Genomic DNA, 13,096 nt, shown 5'->3' on the forward strand with positions numbered 1-13,096 from the left:
CCCAGTACATGTGTTGATTCCTGCTGCTTCTAGTCTGGATAATATGGGGAAAGATCACACCCAGCTACATGCTGGGGACAAGGCCTCTCCCTCCAGCAGCATAGATTTCACTGTGTGGAAACCACACAACGCTGGCATGCACCAGGAACTATTTAAACAGTAATTTCAAAGCTTCAGCTGCTGCAGTCAGGGGTCCGATACTGACTAGTGAGCACAGAAACCTCTTCAGTTAACCTGTTCCTGGCAATATTCGCACCCCAGAGCCATAACCGACGTACTACAAGCTAGTAACAGAGCACTGGCTTTCTTACAAGGTCCCATCTGCACTTGGACTGAGGCAGTCGCTAACCCAAGAATTTACCACATCTCTAGCTGGTCTCTTTAGATGCTCAGAAGTCAAGGTGAGATGGGTAAGGATTGCACAATGGATAATAGGAAACAGTGAATATTGTTCAGCTAATAAATGACAATGAAAAACCAAGTGTCTAAGATGGAAGTTTGAAGGACCATCTGGTGCTTCTCCAGACTTTTCCAGTCCTTCAGGGTCCCCACTGGTGCCGTTTATGGACATTTGGACCTCCCTTCATACTAGCTGCATTGGAAGTGACTGGTGGAAGCCAGGAAATACCCACTCCTCTGTATTGTCCCTCCATATAGGAGAATGTGGGTGGAGTATGGGATGTTGCTATGAGAAGTACATCTGGAGATCAAGCTAGCGGGAGAAGTTGTGGAGTGAGGGTCTGTCATACTGGGGAGATAACAAAGTGGGACTTACCTTCACCAGCTCAGGATCCTGGTCCTGCAGGAGCAGAAGCAGGGGGACCAGGCTGCGGGTGATGCCTCATTCACAAAGTGCTTCTCCTGCACTTTAACTGCTCCCACAGCAGAGTGCACCTCCGGTCTCACTTGGGAGGGACACCCACAAGGAGAGGGTGAAAGAGCTGTCACCCTGTAACAGCAGGGATCGCTCTGATGGGGATTTACACTCCACTTGCGGAATGATCTCAGAGTAATGCAATCTAAAGACCGTGACTGAATCGATGAGTAACTCTCCTGGATGCAAGTACTGATAAAAGGCCAGACCTTGCCACCCTCACTCACCTTGTGCAATGCTTCACTCTGAGTTGTCCCATTGGAACGGTTGCAACTAGCCCTGGGGCAAGGTACTATGCAGCATTAGTAAGAGTGGCAGAATCTGGCCTATAGTGTTTCCTTTGACAAAAAGACTGGCACAGAACTGTCCAGCATGTGCAGCCATCCAACGACTGTCCAGTGTGTGTAGCTTCCCTGTGCTGGAGCTTCCTGCCTCATGCGGATGTTGGCCTGTTGATGTGTAAAACCACAACCACACACATCCTGTGATATTATTGCACCCGAAATACACAGGTACAGTGCAGTAACAGCCAGCCCAGGACCATAGGCGACAACTTTCTCCGGGGCCAGTGGGTGCCCGCATCCCCCCGCCCCTGGCACCGCTCCCATTCCAACCCCATCCCCAAAGTTCCCACCCTAACTCTGCCCAGGTATACCAGGATCTGTACATCCGCTACAGAGGACACAAATCATTGTTTAATGACACAGCTAGAAGTGCAAGCAGAGGAAAGCAGTTAGTTTCCTGACGTAAGTGAGAATCACACCCAGTGCTCTCTCACACATCCTGTTTCCTTATATCACTGAAGAACAGCAGCAGCTTGCCAGCAGGAAGTATGATGCTGTTCTCCCACCCAGGTTCTGAAGGAGGATTCTGGGAAATCTGTGGGGGCGTCCGTGACAGCTCTCCAAGCTGCTTCACTCAGGCAGCTGGGCTACGACATCTTCCACATTTAAAAAGCCATTGATTCAATAAATGATTACAACACGCTGTTGAATCCCAGTTATGCTTATTATAAACAAGTGCAGAGAGACTCACATTTTGCTTATTTAGGGCCTAGTGTCTGACCTCCGACCCATTCCTGTCTGAGACATCTATTGGCTTGATAGCTCTGGAGATTAAAGTTCTTTAGGTACAAGCCAGGTACAGTACGAGTAGCAATGACACAACCTTTCCACATTGCCTTGTGGTCCACTGTGCGAAGAGGAATTCCATTCTAGACGTGAGAGGAGAGTTGGATCCCCATGGGCAAGTCAGTTCTCAGCCTCTCTGTGGAAACGGCCTGCACAGTACCTGTTAGTGCAAACTGTGGGGGTGGGCTTTGGGATGAGATCATAGAGGAAGCCCCATGGAACAGGGCCCTTGCTGGCTACTGCCTATGAAGATGAATAATTGCTTGTATTACAACAGCCCCAACAGGCCTCAGTTGAGATCAGAACCCCATTGTGCTCTGTGCTGTGTGTACACATAGGAGGAGATAGTCCCAGCCCCAAGGAGCTTTCAGTGCTGGAAGCCCTACACTAAACCTGGGAGCAGAACAGAAGTACTCACTCTCTCTCTCTCTCATAACAACACTGTGGTTTTGCAATATTTGCGGTACTTCACAGGGCTAACTGAGGTGGCCCCAGCCTACAGTTCAGCCATATCGCTGGAGCCCTTGCTGTCCTGCAAGTTCTGTCCAATGTTGTGATGAACCTGCACATGCAACAGTGGAGCAAATAGGCCCTTCTCTCCAGCCAGGGCTCTGTGCTTCTCAAGGGTGTCAGCAAGGGCATAGGTTGCTTGGGAAAGGTCAGAAAAAGACACAAGTCAAATTCTTGCTTTGCCACCGCACTTCACAACTTCTCCAGGGAAGGAAGAAATATGCTTTGCTGCTCCCCTCCATCCACAGGCAACAGAAACAGGATAAGGAGGTTTTGCTAGAGAAAAAGTTTAGCAGTATGTTAACTTGATGCCTAGTGCTGATGACAGCACTGTTATATCGGAGACCAAAATTGGATTTCCAGTCCCACTCTCCAGCTTCTTCCTGAGACTGCAGGGCTGGCAAGAGTGCTGAGCCCAAGGGGAATGAGTGCCTCCCACGGCTCAACAGCGCCCCGACAGGGCATACATTCAATTATCCCAGCACATCACAAGATTCCTAAGCTTTTTATTATTTTATTTTATATTCATATTTTAGCTGGAAGGTGAAATTCTATTGGCTGATGAGAATTCCACACTGGGTGATAATAATGTATTTTCCAATTACATACCCAGCAAAATAGACAGAGGACGAATAGATTCTTAGATATTTGGTTACCATTTATTCAAGACTCCGACAAAGTACACTTACCTGCATACTTGTCCAATGTTTTTGAGTATTCCCTTGGACAGACATGCCTGGTTTGTTAATATGTTTAATCAGAGATCTCACTCAGTTTAATAACATCAGCAGACACAACATGTTGTGAGTAGTAAAAAGTTGGTAATTCAGTAACACCCTATTAAATAGAAAGATCGAATTACTATCTGATGTTCCTCTAACAAAAGCTCAGCGTTGTAATGATTATTGTGCTGTCTGATACTCACATAGCTAGGATTTGTAAACCTGTTAAAACTTCCTAAATAAATAGGTAAATAGTAAAATATAATAAATAATAACAAATCTTCTATTTAAAACAGGGCTCTAGCTGCTGAGAGTGGACTTAAACCATGCGTATCTAGCCAGATAAGGATTCCCTTTGGGTCAGGGAATGCTATGATGGCATAGTCCAGCCCAGTGGCTCCTATGCCAGCCTCCTTCCTCCCTGCCCCCAACCCTAGTGGGAAGCTGTGATTGGGCATACAAACCCTACACTGGGCAACAAGGGATTAAGGAATTGCTCTGGGTCCAGCCAGCCCCGCTCCACCACATCTTCAGAAAAAACACCAACTGGAGGAGGAGTTAAAAGGCAGAGAAGCAGCTCCCTTGGTGGCAGACCAGGGAAGAGAGCAGACCTGCCGCCTGCAGCTCCAGGACAGAATTGCTGAGGGAAGACAGAATCTCTCCGTAGGACAACTGCCCCAGAGACAGCTGGAAAGGAAAACTTTCCCTTTCTCCCCTTTGTATGGACTGTGGACATTGGTAATCCCCTTTATTTTTTGTTTGGAGTACCCCAGCAGTGGAAATCCCTAGGACTGTGCAGGCACAGGAGGGTGGGTCATACCTCAGGAGGAGGCACTTGGCACCAGAGAGAGATTGAGATACCACACTACATGGAGCCTTGTGGTGATCAGACACCCTTTGCACTGCCTTAACCCAACTTTGGGACAATTGCAGAGGAGGTGGGGGTGACAGGAAGTGGCCAGGAGAGCAGCCATAAGCAGCCTTGGCTGTCGGATCACTGATAGCCCCTCACAGGGCCCTGGGTTGGAGCCCGGCAGGGGTGCTGGAACTATTTGTACAGTGGGGGTACTGAGAGCCATTGAACCAAATTGTAAACTGTGTAAATAATGGAAACCACTTCAAGCCAGGGCGTGCTGTAGCACCCCCTGCATCCCTTGTTCCAGCACCTATGGAACCTGGGGGAGTGGGAGGGCCCTGGATCCCCTATCAACAACCCCCTGCAAATCACAGGCCTTAGCCCTGACACTACCTGACCAATCAACCCCTGAGTGAGAACTGCCACAGTAGCTTGTCAGGGCAGCAGAGGGAATATGGGTAGGGTACGTCAAAGGAATCAGTCACCAACCAGAATAACAGCTAGTCTTTTTATTTATTTTTACCCAGCATACAAAACAACTGTAGCACCCCTCTCCACCTGGTTACCTCCTTTAATGCCAGTCCGCTTACGGGTTTTGATGAACAGGTCTGGGTTCTTTTGGATCCCGCCACCCACTCAGCAGGGTGTATCTTCTTTCTTTTTTTCCTATAAAATTATTTGGCAGTGCCTCCACCCCCCTTGCTCCTTCCTGGAAGAGTCACCAGGGCACCTTGGGCAGAAAATTCTAACTACAGAGTAATCCCCACTTGGCAGGTAGCTGGAGACTTCCAAGAAATAACACAAACACATAAAAATATATTCAACACAATAATTACATACAACATAACAGGGTGAAACACTATTTTTAGGGTCACTGGTGCCCACACTGAAAATACCCATGACTTGATGTAGCAAATGTAAAATTAGTGTCCCATTGGTACGCATACTTGCTGGGGCCCTTGATGACCTATAACAGGAGTCGGCAACCTTTAAGAAGTGGTGGGCCTAGTCTTCATTTATTCACTCTAATTTAAGGTTTTGCATGCCAGTAATATATTTTAATGTTTTTAGAAGGTCTCTTTCTATAAGTCTATAATATATAACTAAACTATTGTTGTATGTAAAGTAAATAAGGTTTTTAAATGTTTAAGCTTCATTTAAAATTAAATTAAAATGCAGAGCCCCCCAGACCAGCAGCCAGGACCTGGGCAGTGTGAGTGCCACTGAAAAACAGCTCGCGTGCCACCTTTGGCACACGTGCCATCGGTTGCCTGCCCCTGACCTATACCACAAAATTCTTCAGCCCAAAGGACTCACAAGTGGGAGGAGGTGGTAAATCCCTCCACAGGTGTAATATGCAACAGGTTATAAAATCCTCAAACCCTTACTCACTGGCTTGAGGACACATTTCAGGGAGTAGGGGGTCCCCAAAACAAATTCCCTAACTAACTAAAAGATGGTGCACTCACAAACTCCGTGAATGATCCTCAGGTTTGAAGATGACACTGGACTCCTCAGTCACTGCAGAGGTGCTGCTGTCCGCTGGCAGGGATCCTCCTCAGGCAGGAATTGGGCTGCGTCAGTCCCAGGATTTCCCTTCACCACAAAGGGGTGCAGGGCTCAAGGTGTAGCTTATACAACTGCACTAACATCCAAACTGTAGCCTTCTAGCCCAGCCTCCAGTCACACACTCATCAGGCATCTTCCTTGGACTAGCGGAGAGAGCAGAGCTGACCATGTGGTGACTGGTCTCACCTAGGGAGCTGGAGGGTGAACCAGTAGCGTAGCTAGGGGGGAGCAGGGGAAGCAGCCGCTCCCCTGCTGAGCATATTTTCCAAAAGTGGTGCCTTTTTAATTTTTACACTCACACGGGGACAACGTTGCGGGGTGAGACCTTGGAAGAGCCTCTTTGCTCATGTCTGTCAGCTCGCGGCACAATGGGTGCGACTGTCCCTTTAAACCGGGTGGGAGGGGGCATTCCTATGGTGCCTAGCAGTGGGTGGCTTGGATTTTAAATCCCAGTGGCCAGCGGCAAGAGCGGGACAAGGTCAGCGCAGGGCCAGAGCCACGCGGGAGCAGGGCAAGCCCCTGCACTGTTGAGGAGGAGGATGAAAGGCCCAGGGAAGCAGAGCAGTCAACAGGAGCAGAGGGAAACCTTCGCATAGTTGGGACCCTCCTTCCAAATAGTGTTAGGGTATCCTCTCGCACTGAAGTTACCTCTCCGGGGGAGGGAACTCCAGTCACTAGGAAAAGGTAGGTGTTAGTAATGGGAGATTTGATCATCAGAAACATAGAAAGCTGCGTTTGTGATGACCGTGAGAACCGTATGGTGACTTGCCTGCCTGGTGTGAAGGTTGCGGATCTCTCTAGGCATCTGGATAGACATATGTGTAGTGCTGGGGAGGAGCTGGCGGTCATGGTACATGTAGGTACCAATGACATAGGGAAGGGTAGGAGAGACGTCCTGGAGGCCAAATTTAGGCTGCTAGGGAAGAGACTGAAATCCAGGACCTCTATGGTGGCATTCTCAGAAATGCTCCCAGCTCCATGCACAGGGCCAGGTAGGCAGGCAGAGCTTCAGAGTCTCAATGCACGGATGAGACGATGGTGTAGAGAGGAGAGGTTTAGATTCATTAGGAATTGGAGAAACTTTTGGGATGGGCAGGAGCAGTGCCAGGTTTTCTGGTGCCCTAGGCAGAATTCGGGGGGCGGCATTTTGTGCGCTCCCCATGGGACGCGCAGGAGCTTCCGGTTCCAGTCCCATTGCGCCACCAAAGAAGGACCCTCCACCGAAATGCCGCAGGCGACAGCGGCAGTCATTGAGCTGCTCAATTGCCTGCCACTGTTTTCTGCGGCACGTCGGCAGAAGGTCTTTCTTCGGCAGCGCGACGGGAGTGGAACCGGAAGCTCCCGTGCGCCCCGTGGGGAGCGCACAAAATGCTGCCCCCCCGAATTCTGGCACCCTAGGCAACCGCCTAGGGTCACCTAATGGAAGCGCCGGCCCTGGGGATGGGGGAGCCTATACAGGAAGGATGGGCTCCACCTAAACCAAAGTGGAACCAGACTGCTGGCACTTAACATTAAAAAGGTTGCAGAGCAGTTTTTAAACTAGGAGATGGGGGAAAGCCGACTGCTGCAGAGGAGTATGTGGATCAGACAGAGACTTCTCTAAGAGGAGAGTCTATTGATAGATATTCTCTAGGTAATAGTCAGGAGCAGAGGATGGAAAAGGATAATGTAAGGGCCAGATCAGACAAGAAACATTCACATAAAGAATCGAACACATCAGAAAAGGGCAGACAAATAAACAGTGACATGTTTTTAAAGTGCTTGTACACAAATGCTAGAAGTCTAATTAATACGATGGGTGAACTAGAGTGCCTTGTGATAAAGGAGGATATTGATATAATAGACATCACAGAAACCTGGTGGACTGAGGACAATCAATGGGACACAATCATTCCGGGGTACAAAATATATCGGAAGGACAGAACAGGTCGTGCAGTGGGGGGAGTGGCACTATATGTGAAAGAAAATGTAGAAGCAAATGAAGCAAAAATCTTAAGTGAATCCATATGTTCCAAATGTCTATGGATAGTAATTTCATGCTCTAATAAGAATATAACATTAGGGATCTATTATCGACCACCTGTTGAGGACAGTGATAGTGTTGATGAAATGTTACGGGAAATTAGAGAGGTTATCAAAATTAAGAACTCAATAATAGTGGGGGATTTCAACTAGCCCCATATTGACTGGGAACATGTCACCTCAGGACGAAATGCAGACACAAAATTTCTTGATACTTCAATGACTGCTTCTTGGAGCAGCTGGTACGGGAACCCACAAGGGGAGAAGCAACTCTAGATTTAGTCCTGAGTGGAGCACAGGAGCTGGTCCAAGAGGTAACTATAACAGGACCACTTGGAAATAGTGACCATATTATAATAACATTTAACATCCCTGTGGTGGGAAGAACATCTCAACAGCCCAACACTGTGGCATTTAATTTCAAAAAGGGGAACTATGCAAAAATGAGGGGGTTAGTTAAACACAAATTAAAAGGTACAGTGACTAAAGTGAAATCCCTGCAAGCTGCACGGGCGCTTTTTAAAGACACCATAATAGAGGCCCAATTTAAATGTATACCCCAAATTCAGAAACACAGTAAAAGAACTAAAAAAGAGCCACTGTGGCTTAACAAGCATGTAAAAGAAGAAGTGAAAGATAAAAAGACTTCCTTTAAAAAGTGGAAGTCAAATCCTCGTGAGGTAAATAGAAAGGAGCACAAACACTGCCAAATTAAGTGTAAAAATGTAAGAAAAGCCAAAGAGGAGTTTGAAAAATGGCTAGCCAAAAACTCAAAAGGTAATAACAAAATGTTTTTTAAGCACAGCAGAATCAGGAAGCCTGCTGAACAACCAGTGGGGCCCCTGGATGATCGAGATAGAAAAGGAGTGCTTAAAGACAATAAAGCTATTGCGGAGAAACTAAATGGATTCTTTGCTTCAGTTTTCATGGCTGAGGATGTTAGGGAGATTCCCAAACCTGAGCCAGCTTTTGTAGGTGACAAATCTGAGAAACTGTCACAGATTGAAGTGTCGCTAGAGGAGGTTTTGGAATTAATTGATAAAGTTAACATTAACAAGTCACCGGGACCAGATGGCATTCACCCAAGAGTTCTGAAAGAACTCAAATGTGAAGTTGCGGAACTATTAACTAGGGTTTGTAACCTGTCCTTTAAATTGGCGTCTGTACACAGTGACTGGAAGATAGTTAATGTAACACCAATATTTAAAAAGGGCTCTAGAGGTGACCCTGGCAATTACAGACCGGTAAGTCTAACATCGGTACCGGGCAAATTAGTCAAAACAATAGTAAAGAATAAAATTGTCAGACACCTAGAAGAACATAAATTGTTGGGCAAAAGTCAACATGGTTTCTGTAAAGGGAAATCGTGTCTTACTAATCTATTGGAGTTCTTTGAAGGGGTCAACAAACATGTGGACAAAGGGGTCCAATGGACATAGTGTACTTAGATTTCCAGAAAGCCTTTGACAAAGTCCCTCACCAAAGGCTCTTACGTAAATTAAGTTGTCATGGGATAAGAGAGAAGGTCCTTTCATGGATTGAGAACTGGTTAAAAGACAGGGAACAAAGGGTAGGAATTAATGGTAAATTCTCAGAATGGAGAGGGGTAACTAGTGGTGTTCCCCAAGGGTCAGTCCTAGAACCGTATTCAACTTATTCATAAATGATCTGGAGAAACATGTAAAAAGTGAGATGGCGAAGTTTGCAGATGACGCTAAACTGCTCAAGATAGTTAAGACCAAAGCAGACTGTGAAGAACTTCAAAAAGATCTCACAAAACTAAGTGATTGGGCAACAAAATGGCAAATGAAATTTAATGTGGATAAATGTAAAGTAATGCACATTGGAAAAAATAACCCCTAACTATACATACAATATAATGGGACTAATTTAGCTACAACAAATCAGGAAAAAGATCTTGGATTCATTGTGGATAGTTCTCTGAAGATGTCCACACAGTGTGCAGAGGCGGTCAAAACAGGATGTTAGGAATCATTAAAAAGGGGATAGAGAATAAGAAGGAAAATATATTATTGCCCTTATATAAATCGATGGTAAGCCCACATCTTGAATAGTGCATTCAGATGTGGTCTCTTCATCTCAAAAAAGATATACTGGCACTAGAAAATGTTCAGAGAAGGGAAACTAAAATGGTTAGGGGTTTGGAACGGGTCCCATATGAGGAGAGATTAAAGAGGCTAGGACTTTTCAGCTTAGAATAGAGGAGACTAAGGGGGGATATGATAGAGGTATATAAAATCATGAGTGATGTGGAGAAAGTAGATAAGGAAAAATTATTTACTTATTCCCATAATACAAGAACTAGGGGTCACCAAATGAAATTAATAGGCAGCAGGTTTAAAATAAAAGGAAGTTCTTCTTCACACAGCGCACAGTCAACTTGTGGAACTCCTTACCTGAGAAGGTTGTGAAGGCTAGGATTATCACAGCGTTTAAAAGAGAACTGGATAAATTTATGGAAGTTAAGTCCATTAATGGCTATTAGCCAGGATAGGGTAAGAAATGGTGTCCCTAGCCTCTGTTTGTCAGAGGGTGGAGATGGATGGCAGAAGAGTGATCACTTGATCATTACCTGTTAGGTTTGCTCCCTCTGAGGCACCGTCGGTAGACAGGATACTGGGCTAGATGGACCTTTGGTCTGACCCAGTATGGCCATTCTTCTGTTCTTATATGTTCTTATGTAAGGGCTGCAGGAGGGGACAGGGGCGGATCTGCTCCGTCTGCAGTGCTATGAGCACCTGTATTGAGTCCGCTTGGCACTCCATAATGCTTATGAGCCGCTCTGTGCTTTGGTGCTGGCAATCTGCATTCTGCTGGCAGAGCCTCCTTTCAGTTTCCCGCCACTCCTGTACTTTTTGATTTTCGGTAAGGTCCTCTCTGGTTCTTTGCAGGTGCTTCCTGATTCTTTGTAGTCTTTCGGCCATTGATAACAAGGACAGCTGGAATCTCAAGGTTGCATCTGTAAAGCCAAAATGCAACACTTAACAGAGGCAGCATTGTTCACACTCAACATTGCAATTATTCAGCTGTACTTAAAGACAAGTACAGTGTACACAATAGCAGAAAGTACCAGTCCCAAAACGAGCGCACATAACCCACCCAAAATGGTGAATAAGCACAGGGCCAAGGGGGACTGATTGTTTCAGGACCATAGTGTCCTCTGGGGTTGGTTCTGTGCCTTGGGAGAACCAACAGTGGCAGGGGGCCCCTATACTGAACACTGTCCCCACATTTTCCACAGGATGAGTTCGTCCTGGAAGATATCTCGCTGCTGAGGGTGACCTGGGAAGTAAGGGAGGGTCTTCTACTACAGTGCAGCTTCTGCCCTGGCCCTTATGCTACTTGCCTGTGTTCAGCAATGGTTCTCCCACCCCTCATGGCACAGTGGCGTGGACATGTTAGCCTTACTGGAACAAGGAGCACAGTAGCTCTGCCAAGGAACCTGTGCAAGCAGATTGCCCAGCAGATTCTGCATGAGACCTTCAATGAGATCATTGAGGCTGATTACCATGATGTGAGAGAGCACATCACCACCCTATTCCGCATCTAGGCATGCACACAGCCCTAACCCTTCTAGCCCCAAGAGCCCACACCAAACAACTACCTTTCCAAAATAAAAACCACTTACTGGGCACCTCCTCTGCAGTTTATTCTTCTCCAAGCACCGTCTGCTGCGACTGGCTCCTTTCCTCCTGGCTTGAACACAGTTCCTGGGTGCATGCATCTAGGAATGCCCGGCTGTCGTCTAGCTCTGGGTTCCCCTCCTCCTCAGCACCCTCGCTCCCGCTTTCCTCCTCCTGAGTTGTTGAACTCTGTGCTGCTATGGCCTCTGAAGTATCCATGGTGCTCTTTGGAGTGGAGGTGAAGTCATCCCCAAGTATCGTGTCCAGCTCTTTGTAGAAACGGCAGGTCGCAGGGGCAGCACCAGAGCGGCAGTTTGCCTCACAGGCTTTGCGGTAGGCATTCCGCAGCTCCTTCACTTTAACCCTGTAATGCCGTGCGTCCCGGTCATGGCCCCTTTCCATCATGGCCATTGATATCTGCCCGTAGGTATTGTAGTTCCTATGGCTGGAGCGCAGCTGGGACTGGAAACTTCCTCCCCTCAAACACTGATGAGGTCCAGCACCTCGACATTGCTCCATACTGGGTATTGCCTGGTGCGTGGAGGCATGGTCACCTGGAAAGATTTGCTGAGAGCACTCCACGCCTTGCTGAGCAAACGGGAAGGGGAATTTCAAAATTCCCAGAGAATTTAAAGGGCAGGTCTGGCGGTTGGTCACCTGAGAGCAGGGCAGTAGAGTTCAAAGTGATGACCAGAGTGGCTAGAACTGGCATTGTGTGACACTTCTGGCGGCCGATCAGAGTGCATTAATAAACCAGGGCATCCACACTGGCACCACAGCACGCCAGCCGGGGCACAGCAAGCTTTATGCTTCTCGTGGAGCTGGATTACCAGGCGTGCTCCAGCCACGGAGTCTGGGTGCTCTACATGCCTTGCCAGTGTGGACATCTCAGGAGTTAGGGTGCTTGGGGCTGATTTAACGCACTCTAACTTGCAAGTGTAGACAAGGCCTCAACTGGGATGTGCGCCCCCCTGCAATGATGTAGACCAATTGCCTGGGTTGCTTGTGTAAACTGATTGTTACTTAATTAGCCTCGGGTGTTAAAATACTTAACACCTAGTTTACTTTCTGGGTGCTCAGCAAGAAGAGAGGTTGTAGATTTTTCCTGAGTAACCACAATTTCCAATTTACAAATGAAGTTGAAAACTTTAGACCAGACTGAGGGAAAGAGGGGCTCAGAAGCCACAAGCCACCATAAAAGGAAGTTGACTTGATTGCTGAGCTTCCTGGAGAGCTGGGCTGTCCAGGAATCTCGGAAGGAGATTCAGGCTCTGGTTAGTTGAAGTTTAAAGTGTAAATGAGCCTCTTCAAAAGTGGTGGAGGGAGGGACGGTCGGACAAGCTTCTCAGGCTAGGATCTGAAAAGCTACATCTACACTACACACCGGTGTCGGCAGCGTGTAGCGTACACATAGCTACACAGTGAAAAACAAGCTGCATGCGTAGCGACACAAGTCAGTGAAAGATTCTGGCAGGGGGAGGCAGCTGGGAAAACCTCCTGTTGGAGACTTTCCCACTACCTCCCCTCTGCTGGAGTCTTTCCCTGTGGCGAAGAGATAGTATATTACTAAAATGGCAGTGTTGATGGGGAGGCACAGCCTGGGCTAGTAGAGAGCAAGGTAGGGTATATAATCACGTACATATCTACACCCTTTCTGCGTCTCTCTACTCAACTCACCTATGATTCACCTTGCCAGCTGTACTGGGCTGACAGTGGGACTAAGGGAATCTTTTTAGGAGTTTATGGGGTCAGAAACATTGGGTGTTGGT

This window comes from Gopherus flavomarginatus, chromosome 8 (assembly GCF_025201925.1).
Source record: "Gopherus flavomarginatus isolate rGopFla2 chromosome 8, rGopFla2.mat.asm, whole genome shotgun sequence".
NCBI lineage: Eukaryota > Metazoa > Chordata > Testudines > Testudinidae > Gopherus > Gopherus flavomarginatus.